Below are 17,227 nucleotides of genomic sequence, written 5' to 3' on the forward strand. Positions count from 1 at the left end.
TATGGGGGAAGGGGAAGGAAGAAAAACTCTGAAAGCAAAAAATCTTGTTCTATGCAAAAGCCTCTTGATCGTGTCTCCTCATCTTGGCCCCAGATTCCTGTGTCCCCAGGCTGACCTGCAAGAGTGTGAGACTGTCACACCCTGTCCAGGGCCACATCTCCTCACAGACTCCATGTCCAGGGGAGGAAACTCAGTGGGAAGCCACCGACCAGTTTCTAAATTTAGTCCAGGCTAGAGACCATGCCCCTCACCCGCCACCCAGGCTAAGCCAGGCATGACCTCATCTCTGCTCTAAGACTCCACCCTTCCACCCTAGTCCTGCCTTTGCCAACAGGGGGCCAGTCTGGCAAGCAACTTGGAAATGAAGAGAGAGATGGGACTCTGGGCTTGTAGCCAAGATAGGAACCAGACAAAGAAAATAAGAAGCTGCCACACACGTGTTGGAACCTGTGGCCTTTATTCATGCCCCCCAACAAGTGCAGTCAGAGGCAAGGCCCCTGCCCAAAGGAGAAACCCTAATCCACCTACCCTAGAAATGCTCCTCTGAGCCAGAAGTATATGAAGTGCTGGTGTGTGACCATCCTCTGGGGAAGGCCAAAGGGAGCAAGAGCCCTACCCCTGGACCAAGGCAGCAGGGAGAGGGACTGCTCAAGAAGGGCAGGCCACAGGCCCAGCTCCCAGAGGACAGGGAGGGAGGGCATGCCTGCCACCACTCTGGGGGCTAGGGAAACGAAGCAATCCTGGGAATGAGGGAACTGGAAAAAGGAGCCTTCAGCATGGAGTCCAAAGGGTGGAGCTCAAGGGCAGGTGGGTGATCCCTAAGCCCCTGTGAAGGAAAAGGGCATCAGGAGCCGTGGGGATCTCAGAGAATGGGACAGCCCCTCTGGCGCTTATTCTTGTGGATCTGGAGGCCAGCTTGAGTGGCCATCTCGAAAACCTCCCGCAATCCCTCATAGGTTTTGGCAGAGCACTCAAGGCACTGATATGACTTGCCATATCCCGGCCTTCCTCAGATCCAACAGGGTCCTGAGAAGACAGAAGATAAGGCAGAGGAAGCTGTTGGCTAAGTGCACCTCTCACCACCTCACCCATAAGAAATACCTCCTCCAGCCTTGAGCTTACAAAGCATCCAGGCCCCGGCTGCCCCAGGCAGGGATCTAAACCTCATGTTTACATTCAAAGTTGTCCCCAGACTAGCCCCTCCTCGCCCACCTAGTTGCAGACCCTATGGTCCACATATGTTTTGCCTGAATGTGTGTTGGCTACCTCCTAAATGACTACCTTCTCCATCATCCCCCCAACCCATCCTCTGCCTGCTGTCCCCAGTTTAAAACCTTGCCTTATATAATTATCCTCTCAAGATAGTCTCTATTCTATACCCCGGCAGCTTCATGTAATAAACTCTTCCTCTGGTCAGTGGGCCACTTAGTGAGACCCTGAATTAGCCAGCTCCCTCACCCTCTAAGCCTTTCTTCAGCCATTGATGATGCCCTTCCTCCCCAGGTACACTGATGGCACAGTCTGCATACCCTAAGTGAAACATAAGCTGTCTCCCCATGGACAAGGACTTCCTTATTCATCTTAGTAGCCCCAATTCCAAAGACAGAATAATAAACTGGAATAAATTAAAATGCCAAGTGACCTTGGACAAGTCACTTCATTCTATGATCATCTGATTTGATACTGAGGTTCCTTCTGGTTCTTAGCAGGGCACACACATGGGAGTGGAGGAGGTAAATATCACTATGACTGCTTAACACAGGACAGTTGGCTGAAGAGAGAGCTCCTTTCTGCCCCATACTGCAACCCCTCAGAGGGCACCTTCCTCCCCAGGGTTCCCCATCAGGCAGCCCCACCCACCTGCTTCATCTTGGCCAGCTCTCTCCTGGTATTCTCATCTTGCCTCACTTCCTTCTTATTCCCCACTAGGATGATGGGCACATTGGGGCAGAAGTGCTTCACCTCCGGTGTCCACTTCTCAGGAATGTTTTCTGCACAGACATGTCCCAACAGGTACCTCAGTTTAAGCATGTGAGCACTGGTCTTCCTTCCCATAGCAGTCTGAGGCTGATGGTCTCCTTCATACCTCAAAACCCCGTCCCTTGTAGCATATCCTCCCCCAAGCCCTTCCAAACACTGGAGATGCCACAACAAAGGAGCCAGCAGAGCCTGTGTGGGCCCTGTGACTCCATCCCCACAGCCTCTGAAGATGGCTGACTCCAAATCATCTCTACCCCCTCTCTCCAAAGTCCTCACCCAGGCTGTCGTGGCTGTCAATGGAGAAGCACATGAGGATGACATCTGTGTCCAGATAGGAGAGAGGCCGAAGACATTCATAGTCTTCTTGCCCGGCTGTGTCCCACAAAGCCAGCTCCACCTGACAAACGGGCAATATATAGCTGACCCCAAGGGCCCCAACCTACTATCCAGAGGTCCTCTCAAACCACTAGTCCTGCTGTGTGCAAGGCACCATATTAATCACAGTCATAACAAACTCAATTGAGTTTTTCTTTAAAGTTCTAAGATGTAAACTGGGTGTACTGCTGCATACCTATAAACCAGCAATGTGGGAGGCTGAGGCAGAAGAATCGCCAAGTTCAAGGCCATCCTGGGGAACTTAACAAGACGCTGTCTCAATTTGTTTAAAAAAGTAAAAAGGGCTAGGGATATAGTTCAGTGGCAAAGTGCTACTGGGTTCAACCCCTAGTAACACCTCTCCCACAAAAATCACTAAAATGTGTTTGATTTTTGTGATCTCAAATGAATTGCTATCGTGAATACCACTTTAATTCTCACACTCCTTTGGGGTAAATCATACCATCATCACCATTTTGTGGTGGTGGGGAGTTTAAACCCAGAAGCAAAGGGACTTGGCCCTGATTACACAGCGAGTATGTGGTAGAACCAGAGGATATATCCAGGTTTTCTTTGGGATACTGGGGATTAACTCAGAGCCTCACGCATGCTGGGCAAGTACTCTACCAATAAGCCACACTCCAACCCTTTTTATTTTAGAGAGGGTCTGGATAAGTTGCCCACACTGACCTCAAACTTGTGATCAATCTTCCTGCTTCAGCCTCCTGAGTAGCTGGCATGATGGGCATGTACCACCATATGTTTTCTAAAAGTGCAGTTTCATTTCTCAACTTTTACTTGTTCCCACAGGAAAATAAAACAAAAATGTGAGTGAGTGGTAAGGAAGGACATACTACGTGACCAGGAACAGGGTTCCAAGGCAGGATAGGAAAGGGCTCTTGGCCTTACCTGCTTGCTGTCCACCTCAATGTCTGTAATATAGTTCCCAAAGACAGTAGGGAAGTAGTCTCTGGAAACTGATCCTTGCTGAAGACAATGAGGAGGCAGGTCTTTCCACAGGCACCATCCCCCACAATCACCAGCTTCTTTCTGATTGCAGCCATGGCTGGGGCTGGCAAACAAGAGACAGTAGGGATTTGGGGAAAAATGGTAGTCCAAAAACTGCTCTGTGGCCTCCAAAACCTCTCCACAAACCTGGAAGAGAAAACAGAAAAGGGGGCTTGCTTCAGCACATTCTTGCCAAGCACCAATCCTGTAGGAAACAGAGTTTAAGATTCCTAATTTCTGGGACAGGGACAGGTCTTCTCCAATGGGTTAAAATATAGCAGTGGGAGGTGGAAGAACCCACGTGGGAACCAGAAAACATGACTTTCAACGTTATCCACTCAATTGAGGGGAAACATTCAGCAAGGTGTTCAGGGATGCCTCCAGAAAAGCCAGCTTTTATCTGATTTGCATATTGGAGTCATGAGACAGATTTCATTTGTAACAAGATTTGATACATTTAAGGTTTAATAATTGCTAAGGTGTAATCTAGAACAGATTGTCCCTCAGCTTGAGTCACGCCTGCCTAGTCAAACACAAGGAGTCCCTCTACAAAACCAGATACTAGCATAACCACTTAATGGGTGGCTGATACGTAAGAGAAGGAATATTTATAAAGCCCCAAAGTGCCTACTCTTTGTTGGGTATTTTGACAAAAAATATTTACCTCAGTTTCCAGTGGCTTGTTAGGTGAATGGTGCACTTCCCATTTTGGCCAACAAGGAAACTCTCTGAGGGTTAGATAATCAGAGTGTCAAGGACAGCACTCAAAGCAGGGATGTATGCCTCCAGAGTCTCTGCCTTTCTACATGTCACCTCAGAGGTGGAAAGGAGAACAGGAGGAGGAAAACCCAGACAGAGGACAGAGGCAGTAGTCAGCAGCTTCTCTGACCCACCCCACCCTGTCCCCAAACCCCGGGTCACACAAAGGAGGCTCAGTCCAGGCAGTGCCCACAGCGCACATTCGGACAGCCTGCCTTCCTCCCCTCTTCCTCTTGGGCCTGGTGGCAACACTAGGCTACTCAGCCCCCAGTAGGGGACAATGACTACACTCTAGGGAGTCACGCATCCATCACAGCAGAGGGACAGAATAATCCACTAGGGAATCACCTCCACCCACTCTGGAACAGCCCCTTCCTCCCTCTGTCCAGCTCACTTTTATGCCCTGCCCACCCCTCCCTGTGACTCAGGGCAAGGAGTCAGCTTCCCAGGGCTAACATGTGTCCCTCATCACAAACACACATAAAGGAGCAGTTCATCACACCTGCAGTTCATCACACCTTCACAGCTCCCCTCACTTCCTCCTTCCCCAGGGAGGGGAGCCAAACTCCACCCAGCTAGATTCCCAGCCCTGCAGTCAGGGAGAAAGAGAGGGTGTGCTCTGGAGCTGAAATGAAATCTAGACTGTTGGGAAAAGGGAAGGAGCTAGAGCCTGGGCTGGGAGGAGCCCCAAAAGAAATGACAAATGAGGACCAGTCCCTCCACCAACTAGGCAGGGAGCACAGGGTATGGTAGGTAACCTGATCTCTGCCTCAAACCTAGATTTTCCTCAGTCCCACATCCTGTTATGCTGGATGCTGGGCTGAGCTCTTCTAGTCCCTGCATTCCACCACCTCACATTATATAGCCTGGGTCTGCTTTTTAGGAAGCAGAATACTCCAGCCCCAGGCTGTTTCTCTTCAACAGTGAGATGTTAGGTGGCCCCTCCCTCTCCTCCACTTACACCTTCAGAAATCTGGGATGTGGGGGAAGAGGACATGAGTCACTGAGAATTTATCGGAACCACTCTCCGGATCACAGAGGGGCTCTTGCTGATACCCCAAATGACAGGGAAGATGTGCCCTGCCAGCACATCCCTTTCCAAACAGGGGTTCATTGAAGTCTACCCAGGTGACTGACACTAGGATTTCTTCCAACTTCCCCACCTACTCCCATTAGTTCAACTCATGCAGCTGTGTAAACATGGGCTGGGGTAACTCCAACCCAGGCAGTGCGGATAGAGAACAATCACTACTGATCTACCAGTCACTTAGGCAAGAGTGCGCCACTGCCATCCCCCTTCAAGGCAACTGGCACCAGATGGTGGGAGGCAGAGGCCAGAACTTCAGGACAAGGACATGAATTAAGTGACCTGGAACCCCCAGCTCAGAAGACTTTCCCTCCAGGCTCTGGTTGGGCCAGAAGAGCAAGCAGCCCATGCCAAGCCAGGACACAAGGCCCAAGGTCAAGATGGCATGAACAATAGTTCCCTGTGAGAGAAAACCCCAGAGGAACTGCCCCACTGACCCTAAAAGGGGCAACCAAACCCCACGCAGACACTGAAGTGGAGCTGGAACGGGGCCTGAAACTTCTGGCACCTCCCCTGAGACAAGATATGTGGGATACCTAGCTCATTCTCTTGATTTTCCCGCAGATCCAGTGGGCCTCCTACCTGGCTCACTTCCCCTGAAGTTTGGGAAAGACTCACTCTTCAGTTGACACCTCTTCCTCAACTTTAAAGCCAGAACTGAGAGAACTCTGTGCCCCGGGCTCCCCAACCAACACCCCTAAAATAAATCTTTAGCCTAGCTAGGGAGTGTGGAGGGTAGATTCCTTCACACACTCGTATTAACGATCACACGAACACACGTGGGCTGGATCCTTCCCGGTCTCCCCTACCCCATGCCCCAGGCAGTTTCCAAGGACTTTCGAGGGCAGTGTCCAACCTCCGCAGAACAATGGCAGCCCCCAAGGGTCATTATTCGTTCCATTCCACCTTCCGGGCCTGGGAGAACTCCCAGCGCATCCCCAGCACTCCAGGCCAGGTCCGTGCTGGGCCGTCTAGCTTGGGGCTAGCCAGGGCGTCTGGGCTGGGTTCCCTCGCCTAGGGAGATCAAGGCCGCTCCCTTGTTTGGCGGGGGAGGCTAGGGGAAACCCTGAGGGAAGGGAAAGGGCTCCGATCAGGGCCTCAGCAGGAGAGAGCCCCTGCCAGGCCGCTCCTGGGGCTCCTCCCTGCAGTCCGGGGAGGAGCCGAGCAGGCTGGACCCCAGCGCAGCCCGGACGCAGCGTCCAAGGGGAGGGAACGGGCCAAAACCCCTCGCTGGACCCGCCCGAGCTCCCAGCGAGTGGAGAGGAGGAAAGTGTTCTCCCGGGAACTGGGACGCCCTTCTCCCCCTGCCCCGACCCCTGTACCTTCCGCTCCGTTGCCTCGAGTTGTGTGGCCGTTGCAGGAGGCTGAGACTGACCCTAGGGGCCGGGCCCCGCCCCTGCCCTCCTTCAGCCCTTGGCTCCGCCGGCCTCTGGCCCAGCCCCAGACGGCCAAGGGTCGCCTCCACTGAGGCGCGAGGATTTGGGGCGCCTGCCCCGGGCTGGGTGAGAGGCTGGAAGGAGAGTCGCTGCGAGCTGCCAGGACTGCAGAGGAGTGGGCAGTGACCGGAGCGGGTGGGACCCCGGAGGACTCGGCCTCTCCCCGCCTTCCAGCCCCTAGGGGCAGATGGGCGTAGAGAAAGTTGAGAAAGTTGAGAGGCGCTCAGGGTGGCGTCAGGAAGGGCCGCTGCTGCCCTCCCGCGGCCAAACAGCACCCGCTCCTGCCCCACCTGGGCGCTCGCGGGAGGCAGGACTGGGAAACCCGGGTGCCAGCGCGGGCGATGGAGTCGGACATGGTGTGTGCAGAAGACCACTCTCTGCCACTAGAATCCTTGCGGACCTTCTGGGACCTGCAGACCCAGACCACCGTTCTGCCTCATATTCCCTTCCTTCCACTGCCTGGAATTTCTGAGTCCAATTCCTACTTACTTCTCCAAGGGTAGGTACTACTCTTGGAAGTGCTTCTGGATCCCCAACCAGGAATACAGTTCCCACTCCTATTGTATTATTGTGTCCTTAGTGACGCTTAGCCCCCGTCTGATGTGTTACATAACGTATTTACCTACATGTAGATCTTTCTTGTAAAAATGACTGAGAAAGTGGACAAAGAAGGAGGAAACCTATCAACATTTTATTGACTTGTATATTCTAGGAACTACATAACTCAACCTTTTAAATACTTGTCACAATCCTTTGGTTTGGTTTGGTGCTGTGTGTGTGTGTGTGTGTGTGCGCGCTCGCAATATTAGTGATTGAACTCAGGGCTTCTCTATTGCCAGCTACTTCCTTAGCCCTTTTTATTTTTAATTATTTCTTTTCTGAAATTGTCCTTTATTTTGTTGTACTAAAACTGATACAAAGTAACATTTTAGTACAGAACCTCCCAGGTTGTCAGATCCTGAAACTGCCTGCATACCACCCATCACAGCCCAATTTGCCTGCAATATAGAAAATCAATGTGTAACCAATGCTTCAAGAATGGTCTATAGTTTTTCTCAGTTGTCTGAGCTAGAAAACTTGTACCTGAAAAAGAAAGGTCAGCATTGAGAACCGAAGCTTGTTTCTCTTTTCAAGTGCTGTGCAAGAAATCATATCCCTGTTTTAAAAATATCAGTAATGGCTAAACTACAATCTCGTTTCTAGAATTACAAAGAATAAAATCAAGTCAAAGACATCTTGGTATTAAATGAAATTTTAGGAACAGTATTAAAATATGGATCCTACACCGATGACATCGGAGCCTGGTATAGAACCTACTAACAGGACACTGCAGGACACACCATTTAAGGAATCTTCAGCCAGACTTATCTGGCCTCCGAAGTGCATGCCCTTTTTATTGTATTTTGAGACAAGCTCTCACTAAGTTGCCCTGGCTGACCTCCTACTTGCAATCCTGCCTCAGCCTCCAGAGTTGCTGAGATTTACAGGTACAGACCACCACATGTGGCTCCAGAGCTAGTTTATGCCTATTCAGGCAGCATAAATAATCCCTCTCTTTTACACATTTTATACACATCATCCCACATGTTGCTGCTCCCTCTTAACAGTGGATTATCATTGGAAATCACTGCATGCATCATTAAATAAAGCATTTTCCATTGTGTTTCCACAGCTGTTTGGAAGAGACTGCCCAGATTCTCTTCAAAGCATTTAGCCAGTCCTTCACTGGTGGCTGTTTGGGTTGTGTCCATACTTTTTGAGTTTCCATTTTCTCATCTATAAAATAGGTAATAACTATCCTACTTTTTGGAATAGTCATGAAGGATTCAAGAGCATGCCTGGGTTAAGAACTGAAAAAAAAAATGGGAGTTAGCATGATTGTTCCTCCCACACCACAGCCCATTTTTAAAATTTTTTGGGGATACCAGGGATTGAACTCAGGGGCACTCAACCACTGAGCCACATCCCCAGACCTATTTAGTACTTTATTTAGAGACAGGGTCTCACTGAGTTGCTTAGCACCTCGCGTTTTGCTGAGGCTGGCTCTGAACTCTGGATGCTCTTGCCTCAGACTCGCAAGCAGCTGGAATTAGAAGTGTGCCACTGTGCCCAGCTCTAAGACCCCTTTTAAATGTCACTTCCTCCTCAGGTCTTCCCTTCCTGCTCCCCTGTTCTCTGTGGCATCCATCGCTTCCTACAGTGACTTTGTGCCAGGCTTTGAGCTGCTTGGGGACAAGGTGGGCATCTTACCCACCCTTGCCTCCCAGAAGGCATAGCACAGAGAAGCAACTAGGGCTGGGAACTAGGAGAGCCCCTCCTGTCTGGAGCTATGCAAGGTGTGCCCTTCTCTCCACAGGATGAGTGAAAGGGACATGCAGAACTGGAACTCAGGCCAATGGCTACTGGCACTGTGCTTGATGTGGCTGTGGACCCTCCTGGCCTCTGCTTCCTTGCAGCCTCCAACTGCCACAGGTTAAGGGGAGGCAGCAGGGACTGGGAAGGAGGTTTTCCAGCACAACTGGAAAACTGGATAACACCCCACCCTGTTCCACACAGCGAGCAGATCGTGGAGGTAAAGTACAATCCATAGATTTCAGGGTTCTGACTCCTCCTTTGTTCATCACCCAGGCAACTGCTCCCTTCTGCTATCCCCACCAGGAGGATGCCTGGGCAGACCCACTGTTCTCTGTCCCTTCCAAGCCAGAAGGTGTTCTGCAGGGAGACAGGCCCTCGGGTGGAGGCTTAAGTCTAGCCTCCTGGCCTAATTCTGGGGTTTTCCTTCTGGGATGGCTGAAGCCTATATAAGTGGATGATCCTCCCCACGCACTATAAGCCCTGGGGCCCTTGCCCTCACCCTGAGAAAGCAGGGAGGTGGGGGCGGGACCTGCTGCCAGACTTCAGCTTTCTTCTGCTCAGACCCAGGGTCTGCCAAAGGGTGATGAGTGCGGCTTCACTGGGGAGGAACAGGAAGATTTCATCTGCTTCTTTCTCCCCTGCCATTGGATTTTTTCTGTGTGTGATGCTGGGGATCAAACCCAGGACTTGATGCTGCTGGGCATGTGGCCCATCAATGAGCTAAAACCAAATCCCTGGAAATCTCTTAAATAACCTTCCCCCAGCCAGGTGTAGTGGTGCACACCTGTAATCCCAGTGACTTCCGAGGCTGAGGCAGGTTGAAGCCAGCCTCAGCAACTGAGAGAGACCCCATCTCCCAATAAAATATAAAGGGCTGGGGGTGTGGCTCAGTGGTAGAAGGCTTCTGGGTTCAATCCCTAGTAGTTCCCGCCCAACACACACAAACAAGAAAGGAAGGAAGGAAAGGCCTTCTCCCTAGCAGGTAGAAGCGGCTCAAGGACCAACAGGTGGGTGGGAGGGGAGCAGGGCTGGAGGCCTGGACTGGGGACCTGATCTGATGTGGCTGGCCCCATCAGTCTTTGTAAATCAGGGCACCTGTGAGGTGATCGCTGCTCACTGCTGCTGCCACAGGAACCACATTGAGGAGCACTCCCAGACTGTAAAATGCTCCTGCTTTTCCAGCCAGGTGGCTGGCACTATGTGGGCAAAGCCCTCCTGTGAGGATGGTGAGTGAGAAGCTAGGCCCTGGTCAGTGAGACTCTGAGCAGAGAGATAAGGAGGTCTGGTTGGGCCTTTTCATCTTCTGGGGATCCAATTTCATACCCATCTCAGGGCTTTCATGATCAGAGTCTCAAATGACGGGGCACCCTCTGGGGGACAGGAGGGCAGATATGACTATCTCTGTGTTATAGATAAGGAAAGCTCTTGTTGTGTGCTGTCCCTCACTGCCCAGCCCACACCGACAGACAAATTCCCTCATACTTTAGGTTTTCTGCCACACACAGCCTTTCAGACATGGGCTCTTCACCTACTGCTCTCTCACTAGCCTCTTCCACATGCTCTACACTCAACCCTGCCTTTACATGAACACTTGTGTTCCTTCACATCACCCTTTCCCACCTACCCACTCTGGCTTCTGTTCTCACGCTTAAGTGGCATCTGAGTAACCATGCCCAGTGTGATCACATGCATGGCAGCTTGTGCCCTCCTGGTCTGTGGACCTCTGCACATGGTGCATAGTAGCTCACACACACCAAGCTGAAGATTGGTACCTCTGTGCCAATGATATGATTGCCTCAGAGACAACTTTACCGGCCTCCTTTCCCCCTCAATGTTTTTGGTGAGATGCTGGGACTTGTAGGATTAAAGTTGGTAGGGCTATGTCCCCAGTCCTCAACATTTCTTCCTCTCTGGGCATCCCAGAGTAGGCAGAAGACAAGGGAAACACTGGACTCCATGCCAGGGGTGTGTGGAAATGTGTACCTCATTCACAGACCCACCCCCCCTCTTGACTGCTGGCTGTGCTTACAGAGAGCTTAGAGATGCACTCCTGCCTCCTGCCCCAATAGCCTCTATCATCCTGCAGAGGTGGTGGTGTCAGATGGAGCCCTGCCTGCCAGGGGAGGAGTGTATGGTGCTCACAGACCTGTCGGGATGGAGCTGCAGCAGTGGACACAAAGTCAAAACCCACTAAGGTATCCAGGTGGACACCTCATTCTACTCCTCTTCTTCCTCTTTCACCTGGGGCATCCAAGGGGGCACAGGAGCCCTGGGGATCCAGGATGGCATGACCCAAGTTGGTATCTGTGAGCAGTGAGATACTCACTGCATCCCCAGGTGGTCTTTCCATGTACAGTCAGACTCTGAGGACTGGTGTTAGGGCTCTGGATCAGAAATCCAGGAGTGTCTTTCTGACAGATTTTTTGATGGTCCATATGCCTTGTTTTCTCTTCTTTGCCTATAGTGAGTTTGCTTCTGGAAAACATCAAGTCTATACAAACAAAGTGGGGAATTGGGGAAGCTATCTAGATAATTCAGGGAGGAGTCTATCCGCCTACCTGAATTCCAGGTATAGTAGTCACTCTGCCCAACACTTCTCCATGGACTGTCCCCCCATTCCCACAATTCTAAACTCCAAACAGTTCATACCTCCCTTCCCCTAGTCAAATTGTTCTGTCTGCTGTGACAGCACCCAAGAGGATTATTATTTTCATGGGTTGTTGCCTATCCCATGAAACAAGGGGTAATTAAAATTTTATTAAAGTTGTTAGCAATTCCATGTGTGTCATGGTCAATTAGTTGCATCTCTTTGTCATCACCATTTGTACAGATGAGTGACAATGTGGGGCAAGCCAAGGCACTGCCTTCTACATTCCGTGCCCATCACCACACACATCAAACAGGCAAACAAAAAAGAAGAGAAAGAAAGGCAGCCTCAACAGTTTTGAAGAAGGCCACAATTTTCCCAGAGCACAGAACAAATGGAGCAGGGAGTTTGACTAGATGTAGAGCATCTTATCTGTAGGCAGAGAAAGGAGACAGCCATTCTGAATATACCTAAGCCTAGATGAGAGTGAGACCCACCACAGAGCTTGTGACATTTGTCACCACATTATATGTTTAGGTTTGTAGCCCATAAAGCCTACAATGTGCTTGCAATTTGTACAGTGACCTGGAAGCAAATAGTGGGTAAAGCGTGCCTGATTTATGTTTGCATGGTCCAGCTGGGCCACTTTTGCAGCCTGGACTGCTTCAGAAGCAAGGGACCAGCAGCAATGTGACCTGCGTATCCTGTAGAGTCTCTGGCACAATGGAATGGAACCACCTTGTCTTCTATTGTTTGCTGTTTAGGTAACACGATAGCTCTTAGGGATCACAGCCTGGACAGGAGAAGCTTGATTGAGCCTTGGACTGAAGAATGGCATCCAGTCATCACCCAGCAAATTTAGAGATTCACTTACCTGGACTCATGCTTCAACTCACTTACCTGGACTCATGCTTCAACTCTCTTGATTTTAATCAAGTCTCTAAGCAGATATGGATGGATCTCCAACCACATATCTTGAAGACTGTGCTCTGCTAGAGATAAAGAAGTTCAAGACACAAGTCCTTCCCTTAAGGAATATCTAGTTGGGCTGGGGAATTGAAGACATAATTTAGGTCATTGAGAGTCTATGGAACCATGACTTCTGAACCACCTGCTGAGGGCATGATAGGAGTTTGGGGATGAAATTTTCAAAAGCTCTTTGGCTACTCCCTGGTCACAAGGAACAGAGTTGAGAATTCACAATCAGCACCTTTCCATCCACCCTGATTCCATGGTAAACTGCTAACAAGCTGAAGGAAAGCTTTCTTCCTTATGCCAGGCCAGTAATCTCTCATTTGGATGGGATTGGATTGACTTGGGGAAGGAAAGCAATTAAGCGTCTGTGGAGTCACAGCATGTTTGAGCTGTGTTGTTGGGTATGGAATTCACAGGTCCTTAGAATCAGCCTCATCCAAGCACCTCAGGTCTCTGTTCATTTGTTTATTGTAACAGATAAGAAAGCTGGATGTGGTGGCGTGCACCTAATCCCAGCAACTCTGGGACTGAGGCAGGAGGATCACAAGTTTGAGGACAGCCTGGAAAATTTAGCAAGTCCTTGCCTCAAAATAAAAAGAGCTGTGGGTGTAACTCAATAGTAGAGTACTTGCCTAGCATATGTGAGAGGTCTGGGTTTGATCCCCAGCATTACCGAGAGAGAGAGAGAGAGAGAGAGAGAGAGAGAGAGAGAGAGAGAGAGAGAGAAGAAACTGAGCCCCAGAGTGCTGAGGTTGAGATGATTATCCCATGAGCTCACAGCCTGGTCTCTCAAATCTCTAAGACTGCAGACTTTCACTAGTGTGGACATTGGAATTCCAACCTAGACCTTCCTTATTACACCTGACCTTGTAAAGCATTGGCTGGACAGTAGCAACATATTTCTTGGAACATGCTAGACACTTTGACCAAGTTTACTGTTCTCCTATCTGCAATAAACCAGAATCTTTACACACCAGGATGTAGAGTCACTCTGTCTCCACTCAGCCCTAAGCCCCCCAAATTCCAAATAGGCTCCATGATAACACAGAGGTCACTCAGCCCACTTGCAGTGGGGGTGCTCAGTTGGCATCCCCATTGCCTGCTTTGACCCGTCTCTTTTGTGGTCTTTAGCCTGTGACGCTCTCAGAGGTTCTGGTTCTAGAAGAAAGTCTGGGAGGAGTGTAGGGCTGGACAAAGTCCTGTCACTTTAAATTCACCTGCTGAGGTGGTAGGCTGGAGCCTTTGTCTAGGGCTGAGGATCAGCTGGCACCATATGATAGCTTAGATGCAGCCTCTGTGATGGTGGGGATCACCAGGGCTTTAGGGGTAGGGTGTCATCAGAAACCAACTGGGATGATGCCACTTTCTGATACTCAAGTTGGCAAATTAGATGATTTGGGACTAGTTTCAGTTCCTCCCTTTCTGTCTACCTCTTTATACAGTAGAATCAAGACTGATGTCTCCCTCACCCCACCCTAGTGTATTTTTTTCTTTTTCTTTCTTTTTTTGTTAATGGGGTGAACAATGGTGCCAGCTTCTTGCTGGACTGTAAATATCAGTGCTCTGACAACTATAATCTCTGCATAGAGTGGGCTCTCAGGTGGGGTTGTCAGTGAGCTGATCAGAGCCATTCTTGCCTCCTTCAAGGCAGGGAAAGGACCTGGAGGAGGGGAGTAAAGGTTGACATACTATTCCTGGAAAGAGTTGGAGAGTAAATATTTTAGGCTTTGCAGACCACAAAGTGGGACACCTTCTCTATCAGATTGAGGACAGTTTGTTGCACATTCTTTGTTTTTGCTGTTTGTGTCATTTGATTTAAAAAAACTTTAAAAATTGCAAAAAAAACTTTAGCTCAAATACAAAAAGCAACTCTTGGCCTTTTTCAGAAGGTCACTAACCCCAGTGAACCTCTGAAGTCAGGCCATGTTTGCAGCTTGGGATAGCTTCCCAGCCTCCTGGCCTGCCCTGGGTGCCATGGAAACCTGAACTTGAGGGCAGGGGTGGGTTTTGTTTTTCTCTGAATGCTCCTTTAGGGATGGGTAAGTTAATTATTTAGACTACAAGTGAGACAACTTTAGCAGAGTCAGGCAATAAAAGCTCAGAGGAGACTGCTTTCCTTTGACACATGCTGGGATCTGGTAGTTTATTTTATTAGCTCCTCAAAGACACATTTCCTCCAAACCTATTCATATATTTATCTGAAGGGCTTTGAAGGGTATCCTTTGCATGGCCAGAAAAGTCCCACATGAGAGGATCTGATGGAGAAGTTGTCCCAGTTTCCAATAGTAGTTACCTGGGATCTTGTTTCCAACTAAGTCAATATTTGTGTGCATTTTGTAGCTGTACAAAGAGAGCCTAGAATGGTTTCCATGGATTGTCTTCCTCATCTCCCCTTAGTGTGCTGGGTCTCACATCCTCTGAGTTCACAGGCACCCTCTGCCCCTCAGCTGTGAAGGCCTTAGGAAGGTTGCTAGTTACAGATCACGTAATGGATTTCTGTTGTCTCCTGGCAGTTTCCTTAAGGTCTGTGAGTAACATCTTAATTAATGACCCTAGACAGTTGCACAGAGTTGATGCTGTAGCTTCCTAAAATCACAAGCTCACAGCTGGAAGGGATTTCAGGCCAGTTAGTTAACTCGCTCATTTATTAGATAAGGAAAGGGTGGCTTGGAGAGCTTAGATAATTTTCCCAAAGGTACGCAGCAGACTACTTGCTTGTTCTGCCCAGGGACCCACCCAGACATGTGATCTTTTCATTACTGCTCATCACTTTTTACCCCAGAACTGATGAGGGACCTGGAAAGTAGTTAGCAAGAATGAATGTGAAGCTAGGTGCTGTGGTGCACACCTGTAATCCCAGCAGCTCAAGAGGCTGAGGCAGGAAAATCTAAGTTCAAAGCCAGCCTCAACATTTAGCAAAACCCTAAGCAACTTCCTGAGACCCTGTCTTTGAATAAACTATAAAATATGCTGGGGATGTCGCTCAGTGGTTAAGCACCTCTGGGTTTAATCTCCAGCACAAAGGAAGAAAAAGAGGAGGAGGAGGAGAGAGGGATGAAGAAGAGAAAGAAAGAGGAGGAGAATTATTAACGCGAAAGAGCCTGGACACTTTCATGGCTTGAGTGCAAGAGGGCAGAAGAAAAATGGAAACATTTAGAGATATACACACAGAAAGAGGGAAGAAGCAGCCAGGTGCAGTGGGCACACATGTAATCCCAGTGACTGGAGAAGCTGAATCGGGAGGATCACAAATTTGAGGTCAGCCCAGGCAATTTAGCAAGATTCTGTCTCAAAATAAAAAAATAAAAAGGGGTGTGGATATAACAGTGGTCAAGTGCCACTGGGTTCAAGCCCAGTACTGTATCACTTCACCACAACATCAAAACACCAGAGCACAGGACACAATAAAACAAAACTAATGCCATTACAAAAAGAATTGATTTTTGCCTTTTCTGGAGGAAATGGAATGGAGCCCCTGTTAACCGCTGAAAGCTGTGAAGCCAGCCCTGATGGCTTCTAGTTTCTTACAGTCTGCTACAGGAGTCTGTAAATGAAACTCCTTGGTCACCTTTCCTTGTTAATAAAGTTTTGTTGCAACAGAACCATGTTTATTTGTCTATTATTGCCTACTTATTATTGGCTACTTTTGTGCTATAATAGCAGAGTTGCATTTTTTTTAAAGAGAGAGAGGAGAGAGAGAGAGAGAGAGACAGAGAGAGAGAGAGAGAGAGAGAGAGAGAGAGAGAGAATTCTTTTAATATTTATTTTTTTTAGTTTTTCGGCGGACACAACATCTTTGCTTGTAGGTGGTGCTGAGGCTCGAACCCCAGGCTGCACCCAAGCCAGGCGAGCGCGCTACCACTTGAGCCACATCCCTAGCCTCAGAGTTGAATTTTTTAAAAGAGACCATATGTCCCCCCTCCCCCATAAAAACCTAAATAATTATCTGAGTCTTTATAGAACAATTTTGCCAATCCCTGCTAAAGTGTTTTTTTAAGCTTTCTCAATATGCACACTTCACAATCTGAAAAATGAGACTGGATTTTATTCCTGCTTTGGGGGGCCTGTTTGTTTGACACTGAGTGTGCCTGTGTCCCCTTTATTCCCTTCCATTGTCACTTGTGATACCTGAAAAGAATTCAAGACATCAAGACTAAGAGAGAGGGGCTGAGGCTATGGCCTAGTGGATAGAGCGCTTGCCTAACATGTGTGAGGCACTGGGTTGATTCTCAGCACTACATACAAATAAATGAATTAAAAAAGAAAGAAATAAAGACTAAGAGAGATGCCAAGAGAAGACTTGGAGCAGATAGAGCCTTCCCTAAGGTTTTGTCTCTCCATATATCAGTTCAGTTCATGCTTTCCAAGTTCATGTTGTTTCTACTTTTAAACTTAAAGAATATAACTGGAGGGGCTGGGACTGTAGCTCAGTGGTAGAGAGCCTGCCTCGTAAGTGTGAGGCACTGAGTTTGATCCTCAGCACCACATAAAAATAAATAAATAAAGATATTGTGTCCATCTACAACTATAAAAATACTTTAATAAAAAAGAATAAACTGCATATGTACCTTGGGGTAATGATATAATTGTACATGCCTGTATGCTGCTGGTGTTTGGGGTATCTGTGGATTTTTGTATTTCCATACCTACAAGCAAGGATGACAC

General features: G+C 48.8%; 2 pseudogenes; one reads left to right on the top strand and one right to left on the bottom strand.

Moving 5' to 3' along the window:
• Window positions 1-862: 862 nt before the first annotated feature.
• Window positions 863-3,419, bottom strand: LOC144252828 (rho-related GTP-binding protein RhoC-like; annotated as a pseudogene).
• Window positions 3,420-9,002: 5,583 nt separating this feature from the next.
• LOC144252834 (chemokine-like protein TAFA-3) lies at window positions 9,003-12,403 on the top strand (annotated as a pseudogene).
• The last annotated feature ends 4,824 nt before the right edge of the window (window positions 12,404-17,227 follow it).

This window comes from Urocitellus parryii, unplaced genomic scaffold (genome assembly GCF_045843805.1).
Source record: "Urocitellus parryii isolate mUroPar1 unplaced genomic scaffold, mUroPar1.hap1 Scaffold_60, whole genome shotgun sequence".
In the NCBI taxonomy this organism is placed as follows: domain Eukaryota; kingdom Metazoa; phylum Chordata; class Mammalia; order Rodentia; family Sciuridae; genus Urocitellus; species Urocitellus parryii.